Genomic DNA, 15,131 nt, shown 5'->3' with positions numbered 1-15,131 from the left:
ATAAATAAATAAATAAAAGAAAAAAGAAAAAGAAAAAAAGCATAAAGACAAACTAGAAGGGGAACTGGAAAGGGTCAACCAGTCACAGACATGAGGGTGACAATACAGTGGCAGAGTGAGAGATCCAGGAAAATTGGTCATGAACAATAGGTACACCCAGAATCAAAGAGCCCCAACATGGAGCAACAAGTTTGTCCAGACAGCTGGCCAAGAGCAACAGTGGGGAAAGTGAAAGCAAATGATATTCAGAAACCTTGGCAGGCCTGGCTTGGCATCAGAATTGCTCACAAGTGCAGAGCCCTTCAGTCCAAGCTATGGTCAGGGAGAGGGTCTCCTCTCCCAGAGTAAGGCAGAGCCCCTGTTCAGGAGCTCTAGGGTCCTGTGACACTCAGGGTCAAGAAAATAGTGACGGGGTGATTCATACCACATCCTTAGAGTGCTAAGTCAGAGCTCCTTAAATATCTCTGAGCTTTAAGGTTTGCAGGGCTGAGTTGACACTGAGGTGGGGGAGAGATGAGGGGGAAAGATGGGCTGTAGATGCTGGAAAGGGACTTCTTTTATACCAAGTTGGAGTTCTCTGAGGATCCCAGTTAATTATGGGGATCCAAGCAAATTATAGAAATTAATCTAGATTGGTGTTGAAATAAACCAGCTTTCAGATTCACCCTTGCATTCACTGTTTGTTTACTTCCCTCATTAAAACCAATCTTGTATTCTAAGTAGGTCTGGTCCACTAAAGTGGTTTCCTGGTCTATAACAGAAGCTAGCTTTGGCCTACTAAGTAACATTCTCTACCTAAACTGTTACCTAACTAATAAGATCCCATTCAGCACAACCCCAGACCGATCAAGAGCAGTCATCTTCAACAACGGTTCACGCGAAATAATGAACAGAGGCTCGATTTAAAACAGACATTTCCTTTTGCCCAGTTAGTTGTGTCAGTGACAACAAAGCCAAGTTCTACAGTCCCCTCAGATCAACACAAGTGATGGCAACATTGTATGTAAAAGCATACTACTCGAAGTTGCCATGTACCCACATCACATGTTAACATTTAGGTGCAAACTAATAGGAAGGCAAGGATGGTTTTTGTTTATCAAATTTACTTAAAAAGAGAACTTAAAAAGCAAGCAAACAAACAAACAAAAACGACAGCTCCAAAAGATGCCACGATGTACTTACATAAAATCTCTAAATGGCCACAAGGGCCATGTCAAAAGCAGTATCATTTAAGCACTAACAAGGTTTTATGAGGACATCCGTGACAGCCTGTCATTGTAAGGAAAGAAGCTGAAGGCTTAAATCTCTATTTAAGAGAAAGGCATAGCCACACATACATTTTTAATGCTAGTAAATCCTAACATGTAAACACAAGGTGGAGGGATAATTTACACCTATGCTGTCCAGAACAGCAGTCACTAGCCACGTGTGGCAACTGAGAACATAAAATAATTCTAGTCCAAATTGAGATGTGCTGTAAATATGAAATATACAGTAGTTAGAAACAAACTACAAAAAATGAAAGCAAAGTATCTCATTAACTTTTAATATCAGCAATATGGTAAAACTATTTTGGATATATTGAAAGAATATATTATTAAAATTAATTGGAAGAGGAGGTGAACCATGAGAGACTATGGACTCTAAAAAGCAATCTGAGGGGTTTGAAGTGGCAGGGGAGTGGGAGGTTGGGGTACCAGGTGGTGGGTATTATAGAGGGCACAGATTGCATGGAGCACTGGGTGTGGTGAAAAAATAATGAATACTGTTATGCCGAAAAATTAATTTGACGAGTTTCTTTTCATTTTTTTCAGGTGGCTACCAGAATATTTAAAACTACATATTTTCTAGCAGCCCACATTCTATTTCTCTTGGTGTTGATTTCTGATAGAAATGCCAATTTGATGTGAACAGATTCCATGGAATCATTAGTTAAATTCTGGTTGGTCTAAATTCTGATCTATACTCTCAGCAGATTAGTATCATCTCAGCTATTCTCTATAGGCTCCTGCATAAGATCTTAAAAGTTGTATGTTGGAACCAGAGTCTACAATACTTCAGCAGATAAAAATGAACCAATTTTGCTGAAAAAATAGCATAATTGAAATATATCTGGTTAAGTCTAATTAATTGAAAACCTCATTTAAAAATATTTTGTTTCAGGCACCTGGGTGGCTCAGTTGGTTAAGCAACTGCCTTTGGCTCAGGTCATGATCCTGGGGTCCCAGGATCGAGTCCCCCTTTGAGAATCTGCTTCTTCCTCTGACCCTCCCCCCTCTCATGCGTTCTCTCTCTCTCTCTCTCTCTCTCTAATAAATAAAATCTTTAAAAAACAATAAAAATAAAAACACCCTGTTTCATGACACAGTATAATTTTAAAACTTACAAAGATGAAAATTAACTAAAAAACTATGTTAAAGGAAAGAATTCAGACTGGTGGACAGTGTCAAAAATGAAACACTTCACATGTGCTAATAGCCAAACAAGAGCATATAACGAAGAAAGGTTCTATTCACAGTATCATCATAAAATTTAAATCGTCTATGAAAAAATAATTAAAGTAGACAGGATTTATTTTAAGAAATCTCTACCCAGCTCAGGAAAGAAATGCCAATAAATGTAGAAAAGAAACTAAGCTTCAATGACTTAATATATGAAAGATGTCAATGCACTCTTTCATTAAATTCATAAACTTAATGTAATCCCAATAAATATTTCCACATATTTTTTTAAATTTGATTAAGTGATTCATTCATTTGTTCAAGTGGAGAAATGAACATGAAAAACAAACAGAAAAAAAATTTTGATAAAAGAGCAGTGAGAGTAGGATAGCTAAGAGGATAGTTCTTAATTGCAGTAATGGAATTTGATACTAGGGCCAAAAAAGACAGATGAAAATAGAGAGGGGAGGGCAGAGAAAGGGGAGAGAGATTGCTTCCAGAAATGACTCGACTATATAGATCAATTTAATCTATAAAAGAAATACCCCAAAGCAGTACGAGAAGAATATAGTATTAAATATATTATTATTATTTCAGGTGGATTATAGTTTGAGAGAAAATAAAATTAGATCCCTATCTCACATCTCACAACAAAATAAACCCCACAGGAATTATCCATGTAACTGAGTTTACATTGAGCCCTCAAAATTCTGGAAGAAAAATGTAAGTGAAAAATTATCATTACCTTGAAATGAGAAATTTTAGATTAAAGTAGAGATTTTAATGACAAAACTGAAAGATTACACATTATAAAAACTAACTTGGATACAGAGAAGAGTCCAAGATGGCAACATGGGAAGACCTTGAACTCACCTCCCCATGGACACACTGAATCCACACCTACCTATGGAACAATTCCTCCAGAGAAAATGAGAGACGGACAGAATAGCTTCTATGTGACAAATGATAGAGAAACTATATAGAAGGTGGCAGGACGGACAGACACATTGTAACAACTGGGAACCCCACCTCCAACACTGCAAACTGCAGTACTGAGAAACCATAGGCAGATTAATCTGTCCTAGGGTGCAGGAAAGAGTTGCCTTTAAGAGAACCAGTAGATCTACTAAGCACTCATGAGGGGATCTGCTGGAACTCTCTCTGGCAACCACCAGCCCTATTTATATTCCCCCACCACCTTGATAGTGTGGACAAGCCCTGGGTCTGGCCACCCCAGCTGGCCTGCTGCCTCAGCAAGCACAAGCCACTAACTTCTTTCAGCCACAGTTTAACAGAGCAACTAGAACATAAAGGAACCAGCCCCAGAAATGTGCTAAACCACAAGGCAGCTGTGTGCAATACTTTCCAGAGTCAGAGGGCCTGGGGAGTGCCACTGTTTATGTTCCCCTCCACCCTGTTAAGGCAGATAGAAGCAGGGTCTGGGCACCCTGGCTGGCCTGTTGCCTCAGCAAACCTGGGTCCCTGGCTGACTAGCCCCAGCATCCCACCAGAGCGGGGTCCGATGCGGTACACCCTGGGACACCCCTGGGCAGCACCCACTACAACTCCAGCCATCTTGCCAAGGACACACAAAGGGGCGAAGCATCCCAGAACACTCCAGGCCCACACAGATCCAGCTCCAGCTCCTCACTAGGACATCAGCTATGTGGAGCACTGCAGGACTCTTCAACCCACACCCACTTCAGCTCCAGCTGTCCCACCAAGGTCCTCCCTATTCAGAGCACCCCGAGACTTTCTAGCCCACACCTGCCTTGGGCTCTAACCATCATGCTAGGGTGCCCTCTGCACAGAAAACCCTTAGACCACCCTGACCCATACCAACTTCAGCTCTAGTTACCCCACCAGAGGAACCCCTGCATGGGATGCCCCAGGATCCCTGGCCCACACCTGCTATAGCTCTAGTCAGCCAACCAAGGCCACCAGGCACACTGAGTCCACAGTGGAGACATCCCCACACAAGGCAGTTCCTTCAGGTTTAGTCCTAACTCATAGAAACAGATACACAAAGTCAAACAAAATAAAGAGACAGAAATATGTTTCAAGTGAAAGAACAAGAAAAAAATCTTAGGAAAAAAAATTAAATGAAAAGGAGCTAAATGGAACACCTGGGTGGCTCAGTGGTTTGAGTGTCTGCATTTGGCTTGGGTCATGATTCTGGGGTCCTGGGACTGAGCCTTGCATTGGGATCCCCACTTCTTCTCCCTCTGCCTGCCATTCCCCCTGCTTGTGCTCTCTTTCTCTCTGTCAAACAAATCAATAAAATCTTGGGGGGTAGATAAAGGATATAAGCAACCTACCTGATAAAGAGTTCTAATAATGGTCATAAAGATATGACCAGAATGGAGAGAAGTGTGGATGAACTCAGTAAGAACTTTAACAGAGAGAGAAAAAAACATAAAAAGAACCAATCAGAGTTAAAGACTACAATAACTAAAATGAAAAATACACCAGAGGGAATCATGAGTAGATGAGAGGACTCAGAAGAACAGATCCATGATCTGGAAGACAGGGTAATGGGAAGCACACAAACTGAAGAGCAAAAAAAGGTTTTTAAAAATGAGGATAAGTTAAGGGATCTCTGAGACAACATCAAGAGTACTAATATTAACATTATAAGGGTCTCAGGAGGAGGCGAGAAAAGGGCAGAAAACTTACTTGAAGGAATAATGATTGAAAACTTCTCTAAACTGGGAAGGGAAACAGGCCTCTAGGTCCAAGGACGTTCAGAAGGTCCCAAACAAGAAGAACCCAAGGAGGTCCACACCAAGACACACAATAATTAAAATGTCAAAGATCAAAGATAAAGAGAGAATCTTAAAAGCAGCAAGAGAGAGCCAGTTAGTTAGGTAGAAGGGAAACTCCAAGAGTCTATCCGCTGATTTTTTAGCAGAAACTCTGAAGGTCAGAAGAATGTAGCATGATCTATTCAAAATGCTAAAAGGAAAAAAAAAATCCACAACCAAGAATACGCTACACAGCAAGGTTATCTATCATTCAGAATTGAAGGAGAGATGGTTTCCCAGACAAGTAGCAGTTAAAGGTCATCACCACTCAACTGGCCTTAGAAGGAATAGTAAAGGGATTTCTTTAAATGGAAAGGTAAAGGCCATAATTTGAAGAAAATTACAAAAGGGAAAAATTTTGCAAGTAAAAGCAAATACACAGCAAAGGTAGTAGAGCAACCACTTTTAGGGCCAGAATGAAGGCTAGAAGACAAAAGTAGCAAAATCAATTATATCTAAAAGATTAGTTAAGGGGATTCTCAAAATAAAAAAAAAGATGTAAAATATGATAACATATTTATAACACGTGGAGACAGCAGTAATAATGGAATTCTTTCTGAATACGTTCAAACTTAAGTAACCATGAACTTAATATACTCTGCTATATACTCAGAATGTTATGGATGAACCTTATGGGAACCAGAAACCAAAACCTATGACAGATACACACACACACACACAAAGAGAAAGGAAGCCAAGCAAAACACTAAAGAGAGTCATCGATCACAAGGCAAGACAGCAAGAGAAGAAAGGAAAGGAGAAAATCTACAAAGATAACCAGAAAACAATTAATAAAATGGCAATAAGTACACATCTATCAATAATTATTTTAAATGTAAATGTCTATATGCTCCCATCAAAAGAAAAAGGGTGATAGAATGGATAAAAAAAATTAGACCTGTATGTATGCTGCTTACGAGAGACTCACTCACTCCAGACCTAAAACACATACAGACTGAAAGTGAAGCGGTGGGAAAGATACTCCATGCAAATGGAAGAAGGAAAAAAAAAAAATCCAAGGTAGCAATACCTATATCAGACAAAATAGACATTAAAATGAGGATACAAAAGACAAAGAAGGGCATATGTATGGGACGCCTGGGTGGTTGGTTAAGCTGCTGCCTTCAGCTCCGGTCATGATCCCAGCGTCCTGGGATCAAGTGCCGCATCGGGCTCCTTGCTCCGCAGGGAGCCTGCTTCTCTCACTATGCCTGCCTGTGTGTACTCTCTCTCTCTCTGACAATAAATAAAATCTTAAAAAAAAAAAAAAGGGCATATGTAATGACACAGGAAACAGTCAAACAAGAGGCTATAACAATTATAAGTATCTATGTACCCAAAACAGGAACACCTAAATACATAAAGCAAATACTGACAGGCATAAAGGGAGAAATAAAGGGAGAATTGACAGTTGTACAATAATAGTAGGGGACTTTAATTGTCCCTTGATATCTATGGATAGATCATCCAGACAGAAAATCAATAAGGAAACAATGGCTTTGAGTGATACACTAGACAAGATGGATTTAACAAATATATATATTTTTTATATATATATATCTCCATATATATAATATATATGTTAAGTCCATATATATCATTCATATTCTCATATATATATACATATATAAAACATTTCATTCACAAACAGAATATACATTCTTTTCAAGTGCACATGGAACATTCTCCAAGATAGATAACATGTTAGGCCACAAAACAGGTCTCAATAAACTGAAATCATATCAAGTATCTTTTCTGACTGCAACCACATAAAACTAGAAATCAATTACAGGAAAAAAAAATGAGAAAAGAATGCAAACAAGTGGAGGATAAATAACATGTTTCTAAATACCCAATATGTCAATGAAGAAATTGAATAGAAAATAAAAAATTAAAAAAAAAATACATGGAGACAAATGAAAACACAACAGTCTCAAATCTTTGGAATTCAGCAAAAGCAGTCGTAAGAGGGAAGTTTATAATCATACAGCCTTACTTCAAGATACAAGAAAAATCTCAAATAAACTATCTAGCTTTATACCTAAAGAAATGAGAAAAAGAACAACTAAAGCCCAAAGTTAAAGGAAAGGAAATAATAAAAATCAGAGTGGAAATAAGTAAGTTTTTCTACATTTTTATTCTCTATTTCAATGAAACCAAGAGATGGTTCTTTCAAATGATAAACAAAATTGATAAACCTTTAGGCAGACTGATCAAGAGAGGGCTCAAATAAAATCAGAAATGAAAGAAAATAACCAAATTCACTGAAATACAAAGAATAAGAGGCTACTACAAAAAGTTATATGCCAACAAATTGGACAACCTAAAAGAAGTGGGTAAATTCCTAAAAACATATAATATTCCAAAACTGAATCAGGAAGAAATAGAAAATCTGAACTGACTTATTACTAACAATGAAATTGAATTGGTAATCAAAAATCTCTCGACAAAACTCTAGGACCTAAAGTATTCACAGGTGAATTCTACCAAACATTCAAAGAAGAGTTAACACCTATTTTCAAACAATTCCAAAAAAGAAAGAAAGGAAAGGTTCCAAATTCATTCTTCAAGGCCTGCATTTCCTTTACACGCAAACCAAAGACACTACAAAAAATGAGAACTGCAGGCCAATATCCTTGATGAACAAAGATGCAAAAACCCTCAACAAAATATTCGCAAACCACATTCAATAATACATTAAAAGAATCATTTGCCATGACAAGTGACGTTTATCCCAGGCATGCAAGAATGGTTCAATATTCATAAATCAATCAGCACGATGCATCACTTTAACAAGACGAAGGATAAAACCCGTATCATCTCAAAAGATGCAGAAAAAGCATCTGACAAAATTCAACATCCATTGATGATAAAAACTCTTTACAAAGTGGTTTAGAAGGAAAATACCTTAATATAATAAAGGCCATATATGACAAACCCACAGCTAACATCATACTCAATGGGGAAAAGTCGAAGTAGTCTCCTCTAAGATCAGGAAAATCTGCTTTTGAGCCAATATGGATGAAACTACAGGGTATTATGCTAAGTAAAAAAAGTCCAAGACAAATAACATATGATTTCATTTAAATGTAGAATCTAATGAACAAATGAACAAAGAAACAAAAAACAGAAACACACTCACAAAGAACAAACTCATAGTTGTCAAGGGGTTGGGGTGAGGGGTGCAGTGGGAGAATGGGCAAAATGGGTGAAGGTAAGTGGGAGATTCAGGCTTCTGGTTATGGAATAAATGAATCACAGGGATGAAAGATACAGCATAGGGAATATTGTTGTCTGTCAATTGTGTTAGTAACAGAACTGTATGGTGACAGACGGTAGCTACACTTGTGGTGAGCAGAGTATAACATACAGAGAAGTTGAACCAGTATGATGCACATCTGAAACTAATTTAACATTGTATGTAAACTATCCTTCAAAAAAATTTAATTTAAAAATTAGTATTTAATTTATGAAAATTAGTATATACACGAGACAACATAGAAGTTAAAAGGTAAACTATAAACAGAGAATTTAACATATCAGAAACTTAAAATTCAATACAAATCAAACTTCATAAAGGAACATGCATAAACTATTTGGAAAATATTAAAAATCATTAAACTTACCAAAAAATATATTCAACCTAATAACTGGAAGCAAGCAATGTAAACTTAGAGATGCATTTTTTGCATTGTACATTTAAAAGGACGAAAAAAGATGGCAATCCAATGTTGAAGAAGAGATATAGAAATAGGTCCTCTTGTTCACTTTCAGTGGTTGTATAAATTAGTATAAATAGTCTTTCCAGCAATTCTGAAATATGTATCACAGCCATTTAAAAGGTATATACTTTTGATCCAGAAATCCCTTTTCTAGGGGCCTTTTACAAAGAAATAATCAGAAAAGTATACAGATAGCTCTAAAAATGCTTATCCAAGAATCATTTTTTAAAACTTTGAAATAATTTACATGCCATAAATGTCACATAAGATTCCTTAAAATTATATACTAACATAAAAATATGAGCTTTCATAATATTAATGATCTATGTATTCAACAAACTGTATTGAGCCCCTACTAAGTTCCAGGCTCGACTCTAGGCAGAAGCTATAAACAGTGGCAGCAAAAATTCCATCCTTCATGCAGTTTACAAAAATCTGTATCGGATAGAAGGATGTCCATGAAATGCTAAGTGGAAAAAAAAAAACATTTAAAATTCTATAGAGTATGAACTCATGTCACTTAATAAACTTATTTCTCATCTCCTAGAAAATAGTTGGAAAGGATATATGCTAAAATGTTAACATCCATTTGGATGGCATAGTTTGGGGTGATTGTTATTGTCTTTTTGACACCTTTTGCAATATGCGTTTTTTTCCAATGAGAATGTTACACTTCTGCAATCAAGAGAACAAAGTTCAGAGTTAGCCATTTTTCTGACAGACAAACATGGAGGGCCACTATGTCCGGCAAAGCTGTGAGTGTGGAGGACAGCAGTAAACAGATCACTGTTCACACTGTTTTTTGTTTTTGTAAATTGCTCCCATTGTGGTGTTCAGGTTCCAGGAGGGTGTCTTATAGGTGTGACTGTGAGGCATCTCTAGATCGTATTACCTCTTAGATCACAAGATTCATTTATTCATTCAATAGTATCTGAGCTTCTACTACATTGCAGGCAATGTTCTCAGTGGGGGCCATGTATCAAACAGACAAAAATCCCTGTATTTAGTTTAGGGAGTTTACAATCCACAGAATAATAACTTTGAAAGATGTGGGCTCCAGTTACTAATGAAGAATGAAACTGTTGCCTTCATAATATTTACATTCTAATGAAACTCTGTGACTAGAAACCCAAACAACAAACATTTCACTGACTTCTGAAGTATACTCTGATCATGCAAACTTCTGTGGTTGTAAAGTAGGCTCATGATTCAATTCTCACTGGTTTTGAAATAATATAGTGAAAACATGAATGATAGTCTATAGATTAGAAAATCCTAAAACAGTTTGGTTCTGCCACACTTCTTATCTCCAGAATTACATTAAGTGAAATGACATGTATTGGGGATTCTCAAATATTAACTACACAACGTATCGCTATGTTCATAAACCCTCTCTCTCACAATGCCATGTCAGTTATAAATCCTTAATCCATCTCCAGATTTCCTTGGGGATCTCCTTCTCACACCTTTCTGTCCCGTCACCAAAATTAGCTGGCACACAGCCGGTGAATAAAACATGCTTGTTAAAGGAACAAATAATCTTGGTCATCTTTTACCTGGAAAAATGAAACTACCTCCCCGCAATTTCCCTTTAACAGTTCTTACAGAAACTACCTGAATGTTCCTTTTGTTATCTTGTAAGTAAATAAAATATAACACTCTGTAAAATTACAAACATTTTAAAGTTGTCATCTATACAGACTGGTTTAGAAAAGTAATACCTGAAACAACTAAATTTATTATTTAGCACATATTTTACGCAATCAAATGAAGGTCTTATATTTCAGCATTATAATATTCAGCAGAAGAAAATGTAAACTTTGGGACATGTATGTGTACATTTCCTTAGTTTTGAACTATTTAATGCTTACTATTTTGTAAATTATAAGTTCTAGAACATTCCTTTATTGCAAGCAAGAGCCTTTAACAATCTGAATACCTGATGGCGATGGTGTCTGTTAGCTGCCCATCCAACAGCCATTCTTTCTTTTTCCCTAATAAAACATTGAGTAATGTGCCCAGCTAGAAAATTCCATTTCCCAGCTTCCCTTGCAGATGGAAGCCAAAGTAAAATTAGGATGAGTCTTTGTGTGGTACTTCCAGGAAAATCCTTTGGTCTTTCATCTTTCTAGGTTTGTTTTTGGTTTTGTTTTTTGTTTTTGTGTGTGTGTGTGTGTGTGTGTGTTATCTTTCCCTATCTGGAGCTTTTCCATGATAACTGGAAGTCCAGCAACCATCTTATGACTTCATGGAAGATGTTGAAGCAAAGGCACAGAGACAATGTCCCTTCTGACTTCATGAATTGAGCATGAATGAGTATTGACCTATACTGCCTACCTCCATACTAGGGTGAAAAAACTGTGTGTAATCCACTGTAATTTCAGTCTCTCTTTTTAGCACTCCTAATGTTGTACTGAGAAATCCATTTGGTTCAGCCAGGGTAAAAATGAAGAAATTCAGAATTCTTAGCTTTCTGCTTTATTCTGTTTTGCTTTCTGGAAAATATATCTACTATCAGGGTTTCAACTATTACTTCTGAACTAAAGATTGCCCTTTGATTTTGCCCACATCGAACCTCCAAGTTTAAGTATCATCAAAACACGTCCTTTTGGATATCCCACAATTCCTACGTCTTATTGTATTGACCCTCCTTCTCAATTTCCTTATCTTTTCATAGATTTTTCCCAATCAGTTTTAAGACTAAAGCAGAGTTCCTCAAAATGTGTTTCATCTATACCAGAACATCCTAACAGTTTCATTAAGAATGTAGATTCCTAGTCCTAAATGAAGGAAATCTTTATGAGTAACTCAGGAAATGACAGTTTTAATGAGATACCTGAAATCTTACAAACATTAAAATTTAAAATTACCCCTTGAGAACCTCCTTTCATTTTATCCATTTGTCTCCTGTCCTATATTGCTATGTCCTATGGTATGACCTTTGTAACTTCTTTTCCTACTAATCTCCCCTACACTCTTCCTTTAACCCTCCTGACTCTCTTGCCTTGGGGATCTCTGCTGTGACTGTTTCCTCTGCCTGGAACACTCTTTCCCTAGATCTTCACAAGGCTAACTCTTCCATTTCCTCCACGTCTTTTTTCAGTGAAGGCCAACCTAACCAATCTATTTGAAGTTGGAATCCATCCACCAACCTTAACACACTACCTTCTTGTTGTATTTCCCATAGTACGTACTGCATAATGAATCCTGTATTTGTTAATGTATTGTGTTTGGTCTCTTGCCTCACTAAAATGTAAGGACCTCCAGAGCTGGGCTTTTTCTATTCTATTCACTGATGCATCCCAAGTACTAGGAATAGTACTTATAGGAGCTCAAGGGATACTGCTCACCTGAGTTTATGTTTTACTTAGAAATAATCTGTGATTCCTCCCTTCCCATCTTCACTGCTCCACTCCAAAACTACTCCTGCCCTTTGTCATTACTAGACTTTTTCTTTTCTTTTTCTTTTTTTTTTTCTCCTTAATGACAGAGTCTATCTACAGTGCCATTCTGTCCAAAACATCCAACAGGCTTCCAGAATGTATCTTTCTAAGATACTTCTTTGTGGATGTCATTCCCCTATGATGATTTGGCTCCTAACTGGGCCTGTTATATACTATGCACTGGCATCATGCTTGAATGAGAAATGGATTAGAAACTCTAAGATCTTCAAATACTTGATTCTATATCCAAATGACTCATCTTGGCATTTGAAATGGCCTATAATCTAGCAGGAATATACCTATCCAAATTTATATTCTATTCCTTCCAAGTTTCCCTCTGCTCCTGGCCAATTTCCTTAAGATCTCTCAAATAAGCCACGTTTAACATTTACTATTTTTTTTCAATTGGTTACTCTCTACCTTCAGTACTCTCCCAACTACTAAAAAAAAAAAAAAGAAAAAGAAGAAGAAGAAGAAGAAAAGAAAAAAACAAAAGACAATATCCTTTGGATATTGTGTGCTACTCACACCTGAAGACCAGAGCCATCTAGCATTATCTGAGCCCCAGAACTATTGATTTAGAATCTATACCTAACAAGATCCCCAGATAAGTCCTATGCACCTTAAAGTTTGGGAAGCACTCATCCCAAATTATTTCTCAGTAAAGTGTTCCTGAGCAGGCCTCATGCTCTAAGGCCTGACCTCCAATGGGAACTATGTCATCCATAGCAAACACAATGTTCTATTAATAATATCCTCTCCTAGATTATTTATTCCTTATTTCATGTAAGTTCTTTAGACCCCATTTGGATGTAAATAACTTGCACACAGGACAGCCACACATCTGGCCAATTTGGCTGCAGGGAACAGAAACCTATTCAAGTCACTTCAAGGGAAAAAAGAGCTAATTCTGACAGTACTTGGGAACAGGGACTAGCCAACTCAGGGTGGGGGGGGTTTCCAAGGTCGGTCTATCTCTTCTCAGTATCTCTGCACCATTCTCTCCATCCAGTGCATTCTCTCTTCACCATAGTTCCTGTTTCCTCATGTCAGCAATCACGTGACCCATTAGAGCCGGCTCCTCTCTTCTCTACTACCCTATTCACCTATGCCCCTTTCTGCTTCAATTTTCCCCTCCCACTCTAAGCTTAACTCTTTGCACAAGACAGAGGATCACCACAGAGAAGCTTTCTGAGCCAAACCACAAGGTTACAAGTGTCTGTGCCTCTATGGAGTGTCTGCCCCTGAGTCGAGCCCATCCTACTCCCTCATCAGCCGAGCCAAAGGTGTTGCAGTTCAGAACAAGACCCTGCAGGCAGCAGGAGCTATCCAAGCAGAATATTCCTTAAGAAAGAAAAGTGTGGGCAGGGTGGGCAGTGAGCCACATCTGCAGCTCACAAAGTCATTATTTATGTTGTCTTCACCGTAGTCCTGAGCAAAATACTGAGCACATAATAAACTGAAATCAACCAATATGGGAGGCAAGGGTCATTCACCAAGCTCTACTATGGCCCTGGCACTGTGCTGGATGCACAGAGAATACAAAGATTAAATAAAAACAGTCCTTATTTTCCCAGAGCACTACATCCAAAACGTGTCACTGAACTAGCTACTTGACCTTGGGCAAGTACCTCACCCACCTGGGCCCACAGTTCCTTCAACTATTAGATGAGACCACCTTCCCTTACCTGCAGGGGTGTGGGAAGATTCCATAAGGCAGGCTTTCAGGAAAATGTTTTGAAAAATACACGGGACAATCAAACACAATACTGTAGCCTTTTAATACTAAAAAAGTCCTCTCCTATGTCACAGGTTTTGCATTGTTTTCTGGTGTTTTCTCTCGTCCTCATTTCTCACAATATAGGATTCATCCATGACTGCTCTGTGAAAAAACAATCCCAAATATTACTACTATATTTTCATCACCCGTATGGCTTACTCAGGTAGTGATTAGGAATAGTCTATCCATTTCACTCAGAGTTACAAAACAAAAAAGAATGAGTTGTTTACTGTGTACATTTCAAAAATAACACTATCATTTATTCACCTTTTACCTGAAATTGTAATGTCTTATATACTTTTTTCATTACAGTACAAAGAAGAAATATGTACTAAATTCCTGTGTAGGCCACAGGTCAGTTGTGACTTATGGAGACACCTACTCACAGCAGTTTCATTTAGTCGCTGTAATCAGTAAACCATAGATATTAGAACTCAATGCCCCCGTATTTTTACATCAAGACTCTAAGGAGGAAAAACAATAAAATGGCCTGTCACAAGCCCGGGAGTTCTATTCTCCTAATTGCTGTACCTTTTTACTAAAACCACTTTCCCACCTGCCTCACATTAAAGGATGGGGTGGGGGGGAGGCCGCAGACCAGGGATGATGGCAAGATAGGTTCTTTCTCGAAAACATGTTATTCCACTCTGCAGGATTCAAGTGCTGGTTTGTGGGACAGCAAAACAAGAAAACAAATATCTAGATATATACACTCTTGGCTTTGCCATAAGCAACATCAAGAAATAATTTCCGAGTGACCATCACTTGCCAGCAAGAATGCTGAGGGCTCCTCAGAGAAGCCGAAGAGGGTGCCTCGGCCCCCCCAAAGCTTACTTACTATACCCTTGGACATCTGTTGCTCAGCGCTGACAGGTGTAGCCATTCAACAGCTGGCCCTGGGTGGAGCAAAGGAGACAGCTTCCACCTTGCTAAAAAGTCAG

The 15,131-nt window shown here is 37.9% G+C and overlaps 1 protein-coding gene across 3 annotated transcripts in view; it reads right to left on the bottom strand.

Moving 5' to 3' along the window:
* Positions 1-15,131, bottom strand: part of ATP8A1 (ATPase phospholipid transporting 8A1) — a 241,269-nt gene that overhangs the window by 225,092 nt on the left and 1,046 nt on the right. The window lies entirely within an intron of this gene.

This window comes from Mustela lutreola, chromosome 1, assembly GCF_030435805.1.
Source record: "Mustela lutreola isolate mMusLut2 chromosome 1, mMusLut2.pri, whole genome shotgun sequence".
NCBI classification, from domain to species: domain Eukaryota; kingdom Metazoa; phylum Chordata; class Mammalia; order Carnivora; family Mustelidae; genus Mustela; species Mustela lutreola.
This window is presented reverse-complemented; position numbering and strand designations above follow the sequence as displayed.